The 14,577-nt window shown below is 41.7% G+C and overlaps 1 pseudogene; it reads right to left on the reverse strand.

The window, feature by feature from the left end:
* Window positions 1-560: 560 nt before the first annotated feature.
* On the reverse strand, window positions 561-4,269 carry LOC100141086 (growth hormone-inducible transmembrane protein-like; annotated as a pseudogene).
* Between the last annotated feature and the right edge of the window lie 10,308 nt (window positions 4,270-14,577).

Below are 14,577 nucleotides of genomic sequence, written 5' to 3' on the forward strand. Positions count from 1 at the left end.
TTTTTTTTCCATTTATTATTTCAGAAATAAGCATCCTATGTAAATTGAAATGGTTAGAATAGTTATCTCTGGATTACTATAATAAATATTTGTCAAAACCACCAACCATGGGTGGGAGGGAGGTTCAAGAGGGAGGGGACATATGTATACTTAAAGCTGATTCAAGCTGATGTATGGCAGAAACCAACACAACATTGTAAAGCAATTATCCTCCAGTTAAAAATAAATTAAAAAAACACCAACCATCTCAATAATCATAGTTATTTCATTCATAAGAACTTCCAAAAATAACTCTTGTATCAAAGAAAAACTTACAAATTGCACGGGAGAGTTAAGTAATGGTCTATGGAGTAAAGAAGGAAAATTCTGCTATTCGAAACGCGAATGAAGCATTTTTCATTTCTTTTTTTTGGTAGACTCATTGTTTCTTTTTTTCTTCTTAATTGGAGGATAATTGCTTTACAATATTGTGTTCACTTCTGCCGTATATCAACATGAATCAGCCATAGGTTTATGTATGTCCCCTCCCTCTTGAACCTCCCTCCCAACTCCCACCCCACTCCATTGCATTTTTGATTGATACAGCTCATGAAAAAATCCTCACTTTGCCTTTCTTTTTTTAGTGATTCCTCTGAGATGGAATTCAAGAAACCAAATCTGAGGGGAAAAACTGCTTCCATAATCTCAAGTGTAATACAAATAGGCTTTTTGATAAAAAGCTTTAAAACTTGAAGAGAGGAGAAAGGCAAGCATGTACTCCTTTAAGCATTTCAATAAATTTGCAAAGCTATTCAGCAATTATGCACATATTGTTTGTATACTTTTATAGTTATATAGTTATAACTTCTTAACTTAGTTATAGTTATACAGTTGATATACAATATTATATATTACATATTACAATATAGTGATTCACAGTGTAATTTTTAAAGATTAGGCTCCGTTTATACTTATCATAAAGTATTGGCTACTATTTCCTGGATTATACAATATATTCTTGCAGCTTATTTTATACATGATAGTTTGTACCTTTTACTCTCCCACCCCTATATTGCCTCTGCCCCTTCCCCCTCCCCACTGGTAACCATTAATTTGTTCTCTATATCTGTGAGTCTGCTTTGTATATTTAAAAATGCAAGAATTTTCATGCTTTGAATATTTTTTCCTGAGTGTTTTAATGATATTTTGTTCTAGACGATTCACGACTTCAACACACATATGTAATATATATTGCTGCTGTTCAGTCACTAACTCGTGTCCGACTGCAACTCCATGAACTGCAGCTCACCAGACTTCCCCACCCTCCACTATCTTCTAGAATTTGCTCAAGTTCACATCCAAGGGGAGTCAGTGATGCTGTCTAACCATATCATCCTCTGCCACCCTCTTGTCTGTTTTTTGTTTTTAATATATATTATGTAAGAGGAATTCTCCATATATTTAACACTGTGGACTCTCTTAAAAGTGTGAAACAATGAGAAGTCAAACATGACCACATCTATGTTGTAAGGAGAGTCCTGAGAATCATCTATGTCTTTGTTTTCTGTTCAATGCTTCTGATAAGTTAGCAGATATACAGCCAGAACTTATTTTCAAACATCCAGACTCCCTCCCTGGCTCACCACAATTACATATGTGCCAAGTTTTAAGTTTTCACAGAAAGACCACAGCTGACCCTTTACTTCTCTCTTGTCCTTTTACCAAACCCTATGTTACTTATAACATTACTTGTTAATATCCCACACTCAAAAAAAAAAAAAATGCAGGCACACGTTTCCTAAATTTCACTTAACCAAATAAATTTAAAAATCGATAAAACACTTTAATTCCTGCAACACAAACCAGTTTTCATATTCATCAGAATATTTTAGAATTATTCAAACATGAGAATTGAAAATGAGTGCGCTATTTGGAAGAGAACTACTGAATTTATTCTCCAGAAGAAAAAGCAGACCTGAAGCATCATATCACTGTAACACCTGAAACATGTTGACAAGTTCTTGTCTTCTAAACTTCAATGAAAGCTGCTTGCACAAACTATTTAATGAACACGCATGCATGTGTGCTAAGTCGCTTCAGTCCTGTCCAACTCTTTGCAACCCCATGGACTGTAGCTTGCCAGGCTCCTCTGTCCGTGAGATTCTCCAAGCAAGAATACCGGAGTGTGTTGCCACACACTCCTCCAGGGGATCTCCTCAACCCAGGGATTGAACCTATGTCTCTTACATCTCCTGCATGATGGAGGCAGGCAGGTTCTTTATCATTAGTTCAAGAAGCCCCTATTTAGGGAAAATCTTCCCCTATTAAGCCAGATATTTGAAGTATTAAGGAAGTCAGAAGCTGAGTCACTTCACTTCTTTCTGTTGCCTCCAGTTGGTAGAATACTGACAACCAGCATAAATATTTTTAATGTCTCCATGTAGATTCCCAGCATTGAGTCGATAGGGTCATATTTTTGAACCATATACACTGGTACTACTTCTGCATACTTGATTGATTCCTGTGTATCATACATAAGAAACATGCTGAAAAGAACTAATCTACCATAAATTGCTACTGAGTATACAGTGGCAACAGCCACCGTGGCAGGTGGAAGAAACAGATCCCAGTGAGAACACAAAGACAAGATCTAGGCCCATGCCCAAGGGTGCTCTCATGTTCAGAAACTTCTCATTGGGTGGACACATGGCCACATTGGAAAGGTCTCCCACAATGCCAGCAGTGTACCCCTCTGCTCTGATGAGAAAAGGTCCTCATAATATTTTGAGGAGCCACCACTGCACTGATCACACCTGATAGTAATAACCAAGCAAGATGTTTTGGGCCTGGGTTCCAATAATACAATACTGACTGTATCAGCATTCCAGCTCCAGTTATGGCTGCAAAGGTTGCACCAATCAACACTGAAGAGCCTTTCATCATGAAGTTCTTGAGAGGAGTTCTGTTCACCGCCAAAGCAGATGAAGCTGTTAAGCCAATGCTTCCTGCTAAGAGTTAATACATACAGTGGAATGAATTCTATCTTTCACATACTGAGGCCAAATCATAGCCTTTTCAATAGCTCCAATCTCATTAGACATTCCCAAGTGATCAAAGCACAAAGCACCAAGACCAACAGCAGCCCTTCCAGCCATAAAAACATCTTCTCATCTGACCAGTTTTAAATGTTTTCCAATGATGGTTCCAAAGTTACCTACTCGAGTTCTTGCCCAGCTTTCCTATCAGTTCAGTCGCTCAGTCCTGTCTGACTCCTTGCAACCCCATGGACTGCAGCATGCCAGGCTTCCCTGTCCATCACCAACTCCCAGAGCTTGCTCAAACTGATGTCCATCAAGTCAGTGATGGCACCCAACCATCTCATCCTCTGTGGTCCCTTTCTCCTCCTGCCTTCAATCTTTCCCAGCTTTAGGGTCTTTTCCAAGGAGTCAGTTCTTCACATCAGGTGGCCAAAGGATTGGAGTTTCAGCTTCAGCATCAGTCCTTCCAATGAATATTCAGGACTGATTTCCTTTAGGATTCACTGGTTTGATATTCTTGCAGTCGAAGGGACTCTCAAGAGTCTTCTCCAACACCACAGTTCAAAAGCATCAATTCTTGGGCACTCAGCTTTCTTTATAGGTCCAACTCTCACATCCATACATGACTACTGGAAAAATCATAGCTTTGACTAGACAGACCTTTGTTGGCAAAGTAATGTCTCTGCTTTTCAATATGCTGTCTAGGTTGGTCATAGCTTTTCTTCCAAGGAGCAAGCATCTTTTAATTTCATGGCCATAGTCATCTGCAGTGATTTTGGAGCCCAAGAAAATAAAGTCTCTCACTGTTTCCATTGTTTTCCCATCTATTTGCATGAAGTGATGGGACCAGATGCTATGATCTTTGTTTTTTGAATGTTGAGTTTTAGGCCAAAAGACTTCTCCTTGGATCCTTGCAAGACTTTATTTCCAGAGTTTTGAAGAAGTTGATTTTGACAACTTTGGCCACTGTTCTCATTTCTTTTATGGAGTAGTGAAATTTTGGATGGCCTCAATCTGCTATTCTGGCACTGCTTCCATTAATTCATCTGTTACATATCCTTTCCTCTTTTTCTTTTTTTTTTAACTAAAAGTGAATTTAATAATGACTATTTTAGTATTAGACTCTCTAGGAGAGTTGGAAAGCCACACCGGGAACTCTCATCCAGGAATTATTTCCAAAATCACACCGCAGAATGGGCTCCATAAAGCTCCCCTTGTTTCTCCTGCTGCCGCTCCTGCTGTCCACAAACATGCTGCTTTCGGCACTGACGCCATCAATGCTGGAATCTGGATGATGCTGCTAATACACCACTGCTCTCTTGGAAAAGGAGTACCACCACGGCAGCCACCTGTCCTAGCACTGATCCCACTGAATCAATTCCATTCACTTCTGTTTCAACGTCTGCTATAGGAGAACTCTGAATGAGAGTTGAGGTCATAAATCTGTGCTCTGGCTGTAAGAGAGGCTGAGAAAGGTTTTTTTTATTTTTAGAGAAACTTTTTCTTAAGACTTTTTTCCTGTGGACCTTTTTTTTTTTTTTTGCATTTATTTATTTATTTTTATTTACACAAGGCTTAATTATGATCAGTGTTCTTTAGAGATAAAATTATAAATAAAGTGACTCAATATATGATGTGTAGTTCTTTTTTTCAATATTATTATTATTTTTTAATTTTTTCTGTGGACCAGATTTTAACAAAAAGTCTTCATTGAATTTGTTACAGTATTGCTTCTGTCCTATGTTTTGGTTTTTTGGCCTGAGGAATACGGGATTTTAGCTCTCCAATCAGGGATGGAGCTCTCATCCCCTGCACTGGAAGGTGAAGTCTTAACCACTGGACCACCAGGGAAGTCCCAGAAATGCTGTGTTTAATGGTAAAGTACTGGGCATGGCCTGGAGTTGAGCAGCAAGGATAAGTAGGTGACCTCCACGGAGTCTCACATGGTGAAGATGAGGAAGGGGGCCATCAGACAGAAGAGCCTCCTAGCCTCAGCCACGGCAAAGCCCAGAACGGCACAGGGAAGAGTCGCTGCTTCAGGGACGGGTTCCTGGCATAGTCAGCGATCAAGCTGCCAAAGACTGTTCCAATGCTGGCTCCTGAACCAGCCACACCAACTGTGGCAGCCCCAGCGCCAATAAACTTGGCTGCTGTGTCAATATCAGCACTGGTCTGGGACTCCCGCCTAGCCTCCTAGAGTGGGACACTGCTGTAGGAAGGCTGTTCAGATGGGACCGCTGGCTTCCTCAGGAAGGAGGCAGACACAAGCCTGATCAGACCCTTGGGACAAGAGTAGATCGGTCACTGTTTCCACTTTTTTCTGAATCTATTTGCCATGAAGTGATGGAAACAGTGACAGATTTTATTTTCTTGGGCTCCAAAGTTACTGTGGATGGTGACTATAGCCACAAAATTAAATGACGCCACCTGATGTGAAGAGCTGACTCATTTGAAAAGACCCTGATGCTGGGAAAGATTGAGGGCAGGAGGAGAAGGGGACAACAGAGAATGAGATGGTTAGATGGCATTACTGACTCAATGGACATGGGTTTGGGTGGACTCCAGGAGTTGGTGATGGACAGGGAGGCCTGGCGTGCTGCAGTTCATGGGGTCGCAAAGACTCGGACATGACTGAGTGACTGAACTGAACTCCTTGGAAGATAAAGCTATGACAAACCTAGACAACATATTAAAAAGCAGAGACATCATTTTGCTGACAAAGGTCCGTATAGTCCAAGCTATGTTTTTTTCAGTAGTCATGAATGGATGTGAGAGTTGGCTGAACGCTGAAGAACTGATGCTTTCAGACTGTGGTACTGGAGGAAACTCTTGAGAATCCCTTGGACTGCAAGAAGATCAAACCTGCCAATCCTAAAGGAAATCAGTCCTGAATATTCATCAGAAGGACTGCTGCTGAAGCTCCAAAACTCTAGCCACCTGATTTGAAGAGCTGACTCATTGGAAAAGACCCTGATGCTGGGAAAGAGTGAAGGCAGGAGAAGGGGATAACAGAGGATGACATGGCATCACTGACTCAGTGGACATGAGTTTGAGCAAACTCTGGGAGATAGTGAAGGACAGGGAAGCCTGGTGTGCTGCAGTTTGTGGGGTCACAAAGAGTTGGACAGGACTTAGCAACTGAACAACAGAAAAAGCAGATAAAAGCAGGAGGAATGAGTAGTGCCCCAGGGGTCTGCATGTTTTTCAATCTCCCAGCTTTAGCTCTAGGACTTGGAAAGGTGGTTTTTTCAGCAGGACATTAAGTGGTACTCTTTTCTTCTCACCAAGACTCATATGATGGGAATTCCCCAAATATGGGGAGGCAGTCTCCATTTTCCATAAAATCCATACTTGTTCAGTTGCTCAGTCATGTTTCACCCTTTTGCAACCCCATGGACTGTAGCTTGTCAGGCTCCTATGTCCATGGGATTTCCCAGACAAGACTACAGGAGTGGATTGCTATTTCCTTCTCTAGGGGATCTTCCCAGAGGAGGGATTGAACCCCTGTCTCCTGCACTGGCAGGCAGATTCTTTACCACTGAGCCACCAGGGAAACCCATACCATGTCATAATTAAAGAAATAGTGATTTGCACTTTAAATGCTTGCTTACCATAATATATATTGATTACCATAAGTCTTTTACAGTTGAACCACCTCCACTGCCCAGTTATTTATGTCATTTATTTTTTGAAGATGTGGGACATTCTAATAGCTGAATTTCCCACAATCTAGATTTGGATCATTGCATCTTCGTGGTAGTTTAACAGGTGCCTCTATTTCTTGTATTTCGTGCTTACTGGTGGTTGGATCTAGATGTAGCTGTATTAAGGATTTTCTCTTTGTGGTTGAATATTTTGGTTTCACCATGATAAGCCTTTGTAAAGATTTCTCAGTATTTTTTGTTACTTACAGTTTATTGGTATACTGAGTCCGTAGATTGTCTTCCAAAGCTTCTGAAAAAAATGTCAGCCATTTATCTCTTCATTGCCTTTTATTCTGTGCTGGGTCTTTATTGCTGCATGGGTTTTCCTGTAGTTTCTGGTGAGCAGGGGATACTCTTTAGTTGCAGTAAGCAGGCTTCTCATTGTGGTGGCTTCTCTTATTGTAGATCATGGGCTCTAGGGCACATGGGCTTCGGTAGTTGTGGCTTTGAGGCTTTAGATCGTGGGCTCAAGAGTTGTGGCACATGGACTTAGTTGCTCTGAGGCATGTGGGATCTTCCCAGATCAGGGATTGAACCCACGTTTTCTACACTGGCAGGTGGATTCTTTAACACTGAGCCACCAGGGAAGCCCCATATCACCTCATATTCTAAACTTCCAATTAAACATGTTATATCTATCCACTGTATCCTTAATGTCACTGGTTCTCTAAGGCAATTTTCTTGTTTTTGTCTTTCCATACATTTTGGATTGTTACTTCTTATTCATCCTTCAGTTCTGTATTCTTAAGTTGTGCCCAATCTGTGGTTAGACTCACCTATCTTTTGCTTTTAATTTCATTTATTGTGCTGTTTTATTTGTGTAAGTCCTGTTTGATTCTTTATCAGACCTACTGTCATGTTTTTATAGTTTCCTCTTCCCTGGAGCTATTTTCAAGCTTATATATTATTTCAACATGATAAGCATGGAGGCCTGATGCTTCCTGGAATTGTACACTGTGTGTGCTGATTCTCACTTGTGCTGGTTTTATTTATGGGTCATTATGTTTGAACAAATATTTGTAGAAACAATCAGAAACCTAGGATGAAATAATGGTTTTCATTTGATTCTTTCAAGCTCTTGAGGCCCTTTACTTTTCCTGCTGCTGTTGCTGCTGCTAAGTCGCTTCGGTCGTGTCCGACTCTGTGCGACCCCATAGACAGCAGCCCACCACGCTCCCCCGTCCCTGGGATTCTCCAGGCAAGAACACTGGAGTGGGTTGCCATTTCCTTCTCCAATGCATGAAAGTGAAAAGTGAAAGTGAAGTCGCTCAGTCATATCTGACCCTCAGCGATCCCATGGACTGCAGCCTTCCAGGCTCCTCCATCCATGGGATTTTCCAGGCAAGAGTACTGGAGTGGGGTGCCATTGCCTTCTCCATTACTTTTCCTGCTACTGCTAAGTTGCTTCAGTCATGTCCGACTCTGTGCGACCCCATAGACGGCAGCCCATCAGGCTCCTCTGTCCCTGGGATTCTCCAGGCAAGACTACTGGAGTGGGTTGCCATTGCCTTCTCCAACTTTTCCTAGCACTATCTTAATCTAAATTCTGAGACTGAAGTTGCCTTAACCACCCAAATGAGGAATCCAGGTTATCCCTCGCCTGGAAACTGTAGCCCTTTGCAAGCCCTTAGTTTAATGGAGCAATGGGGTATCAGAGTCTCCACTGGGGATTGGACCTACATTTTTGGCTTCTGTGCCCTTAGTCCAGTGAGGCCATCAAACCCAGATTTGAGTGCTATGTTTGCTTCTCTAGATTTTAATCTTCTGTCAGATTTTAGCCAGGTCAATCTCCCATTACCTTTTCAGCTCTTCCAGTTCTCTTGTTGTTCAGTTGCTCAGTCATTTCTGACTCTTTGCAACCTCATGGATTGCAGCACACCAGGCTTCCCTGTCCTCCACTATCTCCCAGAGTTTGCTCAAACTCATGTCCACTGAGTCGGTGATGCCGTCCAACCATCTCATCCTCTGTCATCCCCTTCTCCTGCCTTCAGTCTTTCTCAGCATCAGGGTCTTTTCCAATAAGTCGGCTCTTCACATCAGACGGCCAAAAGTACTGCAGCTTCAGCTTCAGCATCAGTCCTTCCAATGAATATTCAGGTTTCATTTCCTTTAGGACTGGTGTGAACTCCTTGCTATCCAAGGGACTCTCAAGAGTCTTCTCCAACACCAAAGTTCAAAAGTATCAATTCTTCAGCATTCAGCCTTCTTTATGACTGACTGGAAAGACTGGTACATGACTACTGGAAAGACCACAGATTTGACTAGACGTACCTTTGTCATCAAAGATGTTACTGCTTTTTAATGCGATGTCTGGGTTTGTCTGTCACAGCTTTTCTTCCAATGTGCATGGTTCTTTTAATTTCATGGCTGCAGTCACCGTCCACAGTGATTTTGGAGCCCAAGAAAATAAAATCTGCCACTGTTTTCATTTTTTCCCCATCTATTTGCTATGAAGTGATGGAACTAGACTGGTTCCAAATAGGAAAAGGAGCACGTCAAGGCTGTATAACATTGTCACCCTGCTTATTTAATTTATATGCAGAGCACATCATGAGAAACCCGGGGCTGGAAGAAGCACAAGCTGGAATCAAGATTGCCGGGAGAAATATCAATAACCTCAGATATGCAGATGACCCCACCCTTATGGCAGAAAGTAAAGAGGAACTAAAAAGCCTCTTGATGAAAGTGAAAGTGGAGAGTGAAAAAGTTGGCTTAAAGCTCAACATTCAGAAAAGTAAGATCATGGCATCCGGTCCCATCAGTTCATGGGAAATAGATGGGGAAACAGTGGAAACAGTGTCAGACTTTATTTTGGGGGGCTCCAAAATCACTGCAGATGGTGACTGCAGCCAAAAAATTAAAAGACGCTTACTCCTTGGAAGAAAAGTTATGACCAACCTAGATAGCATATTGAAAAGCAGAGACATTAGTTTGCCAACAAAGGTCTGTCTAGTCAAGGCTATGGTTTTTCCAGTGGTCATGCTTGGATGTGAGAGTTGGACTGTGAAGAAAGCTGAGTGCCGAAGAATTGATGCTTTTGAACTGTGGTGTTGGAGAAGACTCTTGAGTCCCTTGGACTGCAAGGAGATCCAACCAGTCCATTCTGAAGATCAGCCCTTGGATATCTTTGGAAGGAATGATGCTAAAGCTGAAGCTCCAGTTCTTCGGCCACCTCATGCGAAGAGTTGACTCATTGGGAGACTCTGATGCTGGGAAGGATTGGGGGCAGGAGGAGAAGGGGACGACAGAGAATGAGATGGCTGGATGGGATCACTGACTTGATGGACGTGAGTCTGAGTGAACTCCAGGAGTTGGTGATGGACAGGGAGCCCTGGTGTGCTGTGGTTCATGGGGTCGAAAGGAGTTGGACATGACTGAGTGACTGAACTGAACTGATGGAACGAGATGCCATGATCCTAATTCTCTTAAGAATTAAGACTTAAAAAAAAAAATTTATCCTGCTTAATTTTCTTTAGAAGGATTGAACTATTTAAAAGGCCATAGTTGCTGAATGCAGAGGCAAGTAAATATTTTTTGAAAAATTATACATGAACACCTCATTTTATTGCACTTGTGTTTTCCAGATGTTATTAATCCTTTTTTCTTTTTTAATGGAGTTTGCAGTAACCCTGTATTGAGCAACTGTTATCATTTTTCCAATACTGTTTGCTCACTTAGTTTCTCTGCATCACATTTTGGTAATTGTCAAAAGATATAAAACTTTTAAAATTACTTTCATATTTGTTATGGTGTTCTGCCAACAGTGTTCCTCGATTTAAAAAGTGTAATTGTTTTGGGCATTGGGAACCATGCCCATTTAAGAATGCAATCAATAAGTGTGTGCTTTTTAAAAAAAAAATAACTTAAGTTTTAGCTGCACTGGGTCTTTGTTGCTGTACATGGGTTTCTCATTGCAGTGGCTTCTCTTACTGTGGAGCATGGGCTCTAGGACACGTGGGCTTCAGCAGTTGCGGTGCGTGGGCTCAGATGCCTGGCGATATGTGGAATCTTCCAGGACCAGGGACCAAACCCATGTCCCCTGTGTTGGCAGGCAGATTCTTAACCACTGGACCACCAGGTGAGTCCTAAAGTGTGTGTTCTGATTGCGCCACTGACTGTCTAGTCCCCCACCTCTCTCCCTCTCCTCAGGCCTCTCTGCTGTTTGAGACACAACAGTATTAGGCCAGTCAACAACCCTACAGTAGCCTCTAAGTGTTCAGGTGAAATCAAGAGTTATGCATCTCTCAGTTTAAACCAGAAGCGAAACATGATTAAGCTTCCTGAGGAAGGCATGTCTAAAACTGAGATAGGCTTTAATAGTGCACCTCTTGCATCAAACAGCCAAGTTGTGAATGCAAAGGAAAAGTTCTTGAGGAAAATTAGAAGTGCTACTCCAGTGAACACATGAATGATAAGAAAGCCAAACAACCTTGCTGTTGTTATGGAGAAAATCTGAGTGGTCTGGACAGAAGACCAAACCAGCCACAAGAGTCTCTCAAGCCAGAGCCTACTCCAGAGCAAAGTCCTAACTCTCTTCCATTCCCTGAAGGTCAAGAGAGGCGAGGAAGTGGCAGGAAAAAAAGTTTGAAGCCAGCAGAGGCTGTTTCTTGATGTTTAAGAAAGAAGCCATCTCCCGTGATCTATAAATAGCCACAGCCTAGAGGACAGCACATCTGTTGACAACATGGTTTCCTATTTTAAGTCCACTGTTGAGAGAACTACTCAGAAGAGATGATTCCTTTCAAAGTATTACTGCTCATTGACAATGCACTGAAGAGCTCTGATGGAGATGCACAATGAGCTAATTGCTATTTTCATGCCTGCTAACACAGCACCCATTCTGCAGCCCAGGGATCAAGGAGTAGTTTCAAGTCTTCCTGAAGAAAGCCATTTGGTAAGGCTGTTGTTCAGTCGCTCAGTGGTGTCTGACTCTTTGCAAATATATGGACTGCAGCACGCCAGGCCTCCCTGTCCTTCACCATCTCCCAGAGCTTGTTCAAACTCATGTCCATCGAGTCAGCAATGCCATCCAACCATCTCATCCTCTGTCGTCCCCTTCTCCTCCTGCCCTCAACCTTTCCCAGCATCAGGGTCTTTTCCAATGAGCTGGCTCTTTGCATCAGGTGGCCAAAGCTGAAGTTTCAGCTTCAGCATCAGTCCCTGCAATGTCCATCCTCACAGGGCTATAGCTGTCATGCTTTGTGATTCCTCTGATGGATCTGGGCAAAGTCAATTGAAAACCCTGTCAAAAAGATCCACCATTCTAGATGCCATTAAAGAACATTTGTGCTTCATGAGGTCAAAATGTCAGATGCCAGTTTGCAAGAAGTTGATTCCAGCTCTCATGGATGACTTTGGGGGATTCATGACTTCAGCAGGGAGATGTGGTGGAAATGGCAAGAGAGAATTAGAAGTGAAGTCTGAGGATATGTCTGAATTACTGCAGTCTCACAATAAAATGGAAGAGGAATTGCTTCTTACAGATGAACAAAGAAAGTGGTTTCTTGAGATGTAAACTACTGTTGAAGATTCTGTGAAGATTCAAAAATTTTAGAATACGACATAACTTTGTTGGTAAAGCAGTGGCAGGGCTGGAGAGGGTTGACTCCAATTCTGAAGTTCTACTGTGAGTAGATATTAAATAGCACTAAGAGCTATAGAGAAACTGATCATGAAAGGGAAAAACCATTCAATGTGGCAAACCTCATTTCTGTTCCCAGCCTTCAGCAACCACCACCCTGATCAGTCAGCAGCATCAACACTGAGGCAAAACCCTCCAGCAGCGAAGACTACTTGCTGAAGGCTCAGATGATGGTTAAACCTTTTTAGCAGTATTTTTAAATTAAGGGGTACACATTTTTTAGACATAATGCTATTACACATTTAGTCGACTATAGTGTAAACTTAAGTTTTATATGCACTGGGAAACCAAAGAATTTATGTGACTCACCTGATTGCTTGAGATAATCTGACACAGTACTTTAGTATTTCCAAGGTATCCCTGAATGCCTTTTCTATCTCATGAAGTTGTATGTATCTGGATACTGTTTACACTATAGGTAGGAGTGCACTAATGCACAGAAATGTAAATATGTATTGCAAATTCATAAAAGAATAGGGTATGATCTTAGCAGTGATTCACAGAGTACTTTTGAGAAACTTTGACATCTTCACATAGTGCTTTTTCTTCTTTCCTATGGCAACTCCTAAATGGGGTTAATAAACCGTGACGGTTGCTCTTAAGTTATACTAAAAGAGTCTCTGTATTTTCCCATGAAATTGTCAAGAGAACAGCAATTAATGCCTGTATTATTTCCTGGTTGAGAATGTCTGGTAACTTTCCTGGCAGTCAGTGGTTAACACCCTGGTGCCAATGCAGGGGGCACGGGTTTGATCTCTGGTCATCAGGGAACTAAGAGTGGTATGACTACCCTCCTCGACACCCCACCCCCCAACCAAGAAGGAATATGTGAAGTTATTCATGTGAAGTTATTCTTAGTTATAACAGGATCTAAGTCCTATTTTTACATAATTGTAACTAAAAATATATATATATGAAAAAATAGACATTTAAAATGCGATCAAAAGTGTAATTTGGGGGTCTGTTTATTTTCTGGTCATTCAAATGCATAATTTTTAAAAATTATATCTGTACAAATATTTTATCATTTTTCCAATTATAAAAAAATTACATACTAAAAAGTGACTTTTCTCTTTCCTTATCTCCAATGATGTACTGAGGATATAGTTAAGTCCTAGAGAGTAGCAAAAATTATTGGACTTGTTTTCAGTATCTTATTAAAAAATCTTTTTTTACATATACACGCTGCTTCGTAACTACTTTTAGTTACGCTGGGTCTTCGTTGCTGCACTCAGGCAGTGAAGAGAGGCTACTCTCTAGTCGCGGTGTCTTGTTTTGGAATTTGGGCTTTAGGGTGCAGGGGCTTTGGCAGCTGCAGCATGCAAGCTTGCTGCTGGCTTTTTGCAACTTGCTGGCTCTAGGGCACGTGAGCTTCAGCAGTTGTGGCACAAGGGCTCATTAGTTGTTGCTTGTTTGGCCATAGAGCATGGAGGCATCAGAAGTTGCTCCCCTGCACATGGAATCTTCCCAAACCAGAAGTCAAACCTATGTCCCCTGCATTGGCAGGCAGATTCTTACCACCGGGCCAGCAGGTAGTCCTATTTCCAGTATTTTAGAAGTAAGTCACATGAGGACTTCCCTGGTGGTCCAGCAGTTAAGAATCTGCCTGCAGAGGCAGGGTTCAATCCCTGGTTTGGGAAGCTAACACATGCCACAGCACCACTAAACTCCTTAGCCACAACTACTAATCTGACACTCTTACAGTCTGTACTCGACAGCAAGACAAGCCACCACAATGACAGGTCTGCACCGGTGAAGACCAGCCCCCACTCACTGCAAGTAGAGAAAACCCTCAGGCAGCAACAAACCCAGTGCCACCAACAATGTTTAAAATTTTTGATTGAAAAAAATCACATTAAAATATGTGTAAGAGCTAATGGAAATACTTGCTTTTTTTAATTTTACCTGGCATCAATAAATTGATGTTATAATGCCGAGTATCACTGTACATGTTCTGACAGCCATATGCCTTTAATAGAAATGTCACTACATAATGAGAGCAATATGTGACACATAAGCCATTCAACATAAAGGCCATGAGAAGGCTTTCCTGATAATGAAAAATACTGGAATTATGCTATATTTTAGTCTTCACTGACACACCCTCTTTTGGTCCCTCTGAATTGCCCAAGAACTTCTATGTATCAAATGTCTTGGTTCAAAGGCAACCAAAGCAATGAGTCAATCCCATAGGACAGCTCTCACTGGAGTAAGT

The sequence above is a fragment of the Bos taurus genome, chromosome 6 (genome assembly GCF_002263795.3).
Source record: "Bos taurus isolate L1 Dominette 01449 registration number 42190680 breed Hereford chromosome 6, ARS-UCD2.0, whole genome shotgun sequence".
In the NCBI taxonomy this organism is placed as follows: Eukaryota; Metazoa; Chordata; class Mammalia; order Artiodactyla; family Bovidae; genus Bos; species Bos taurus.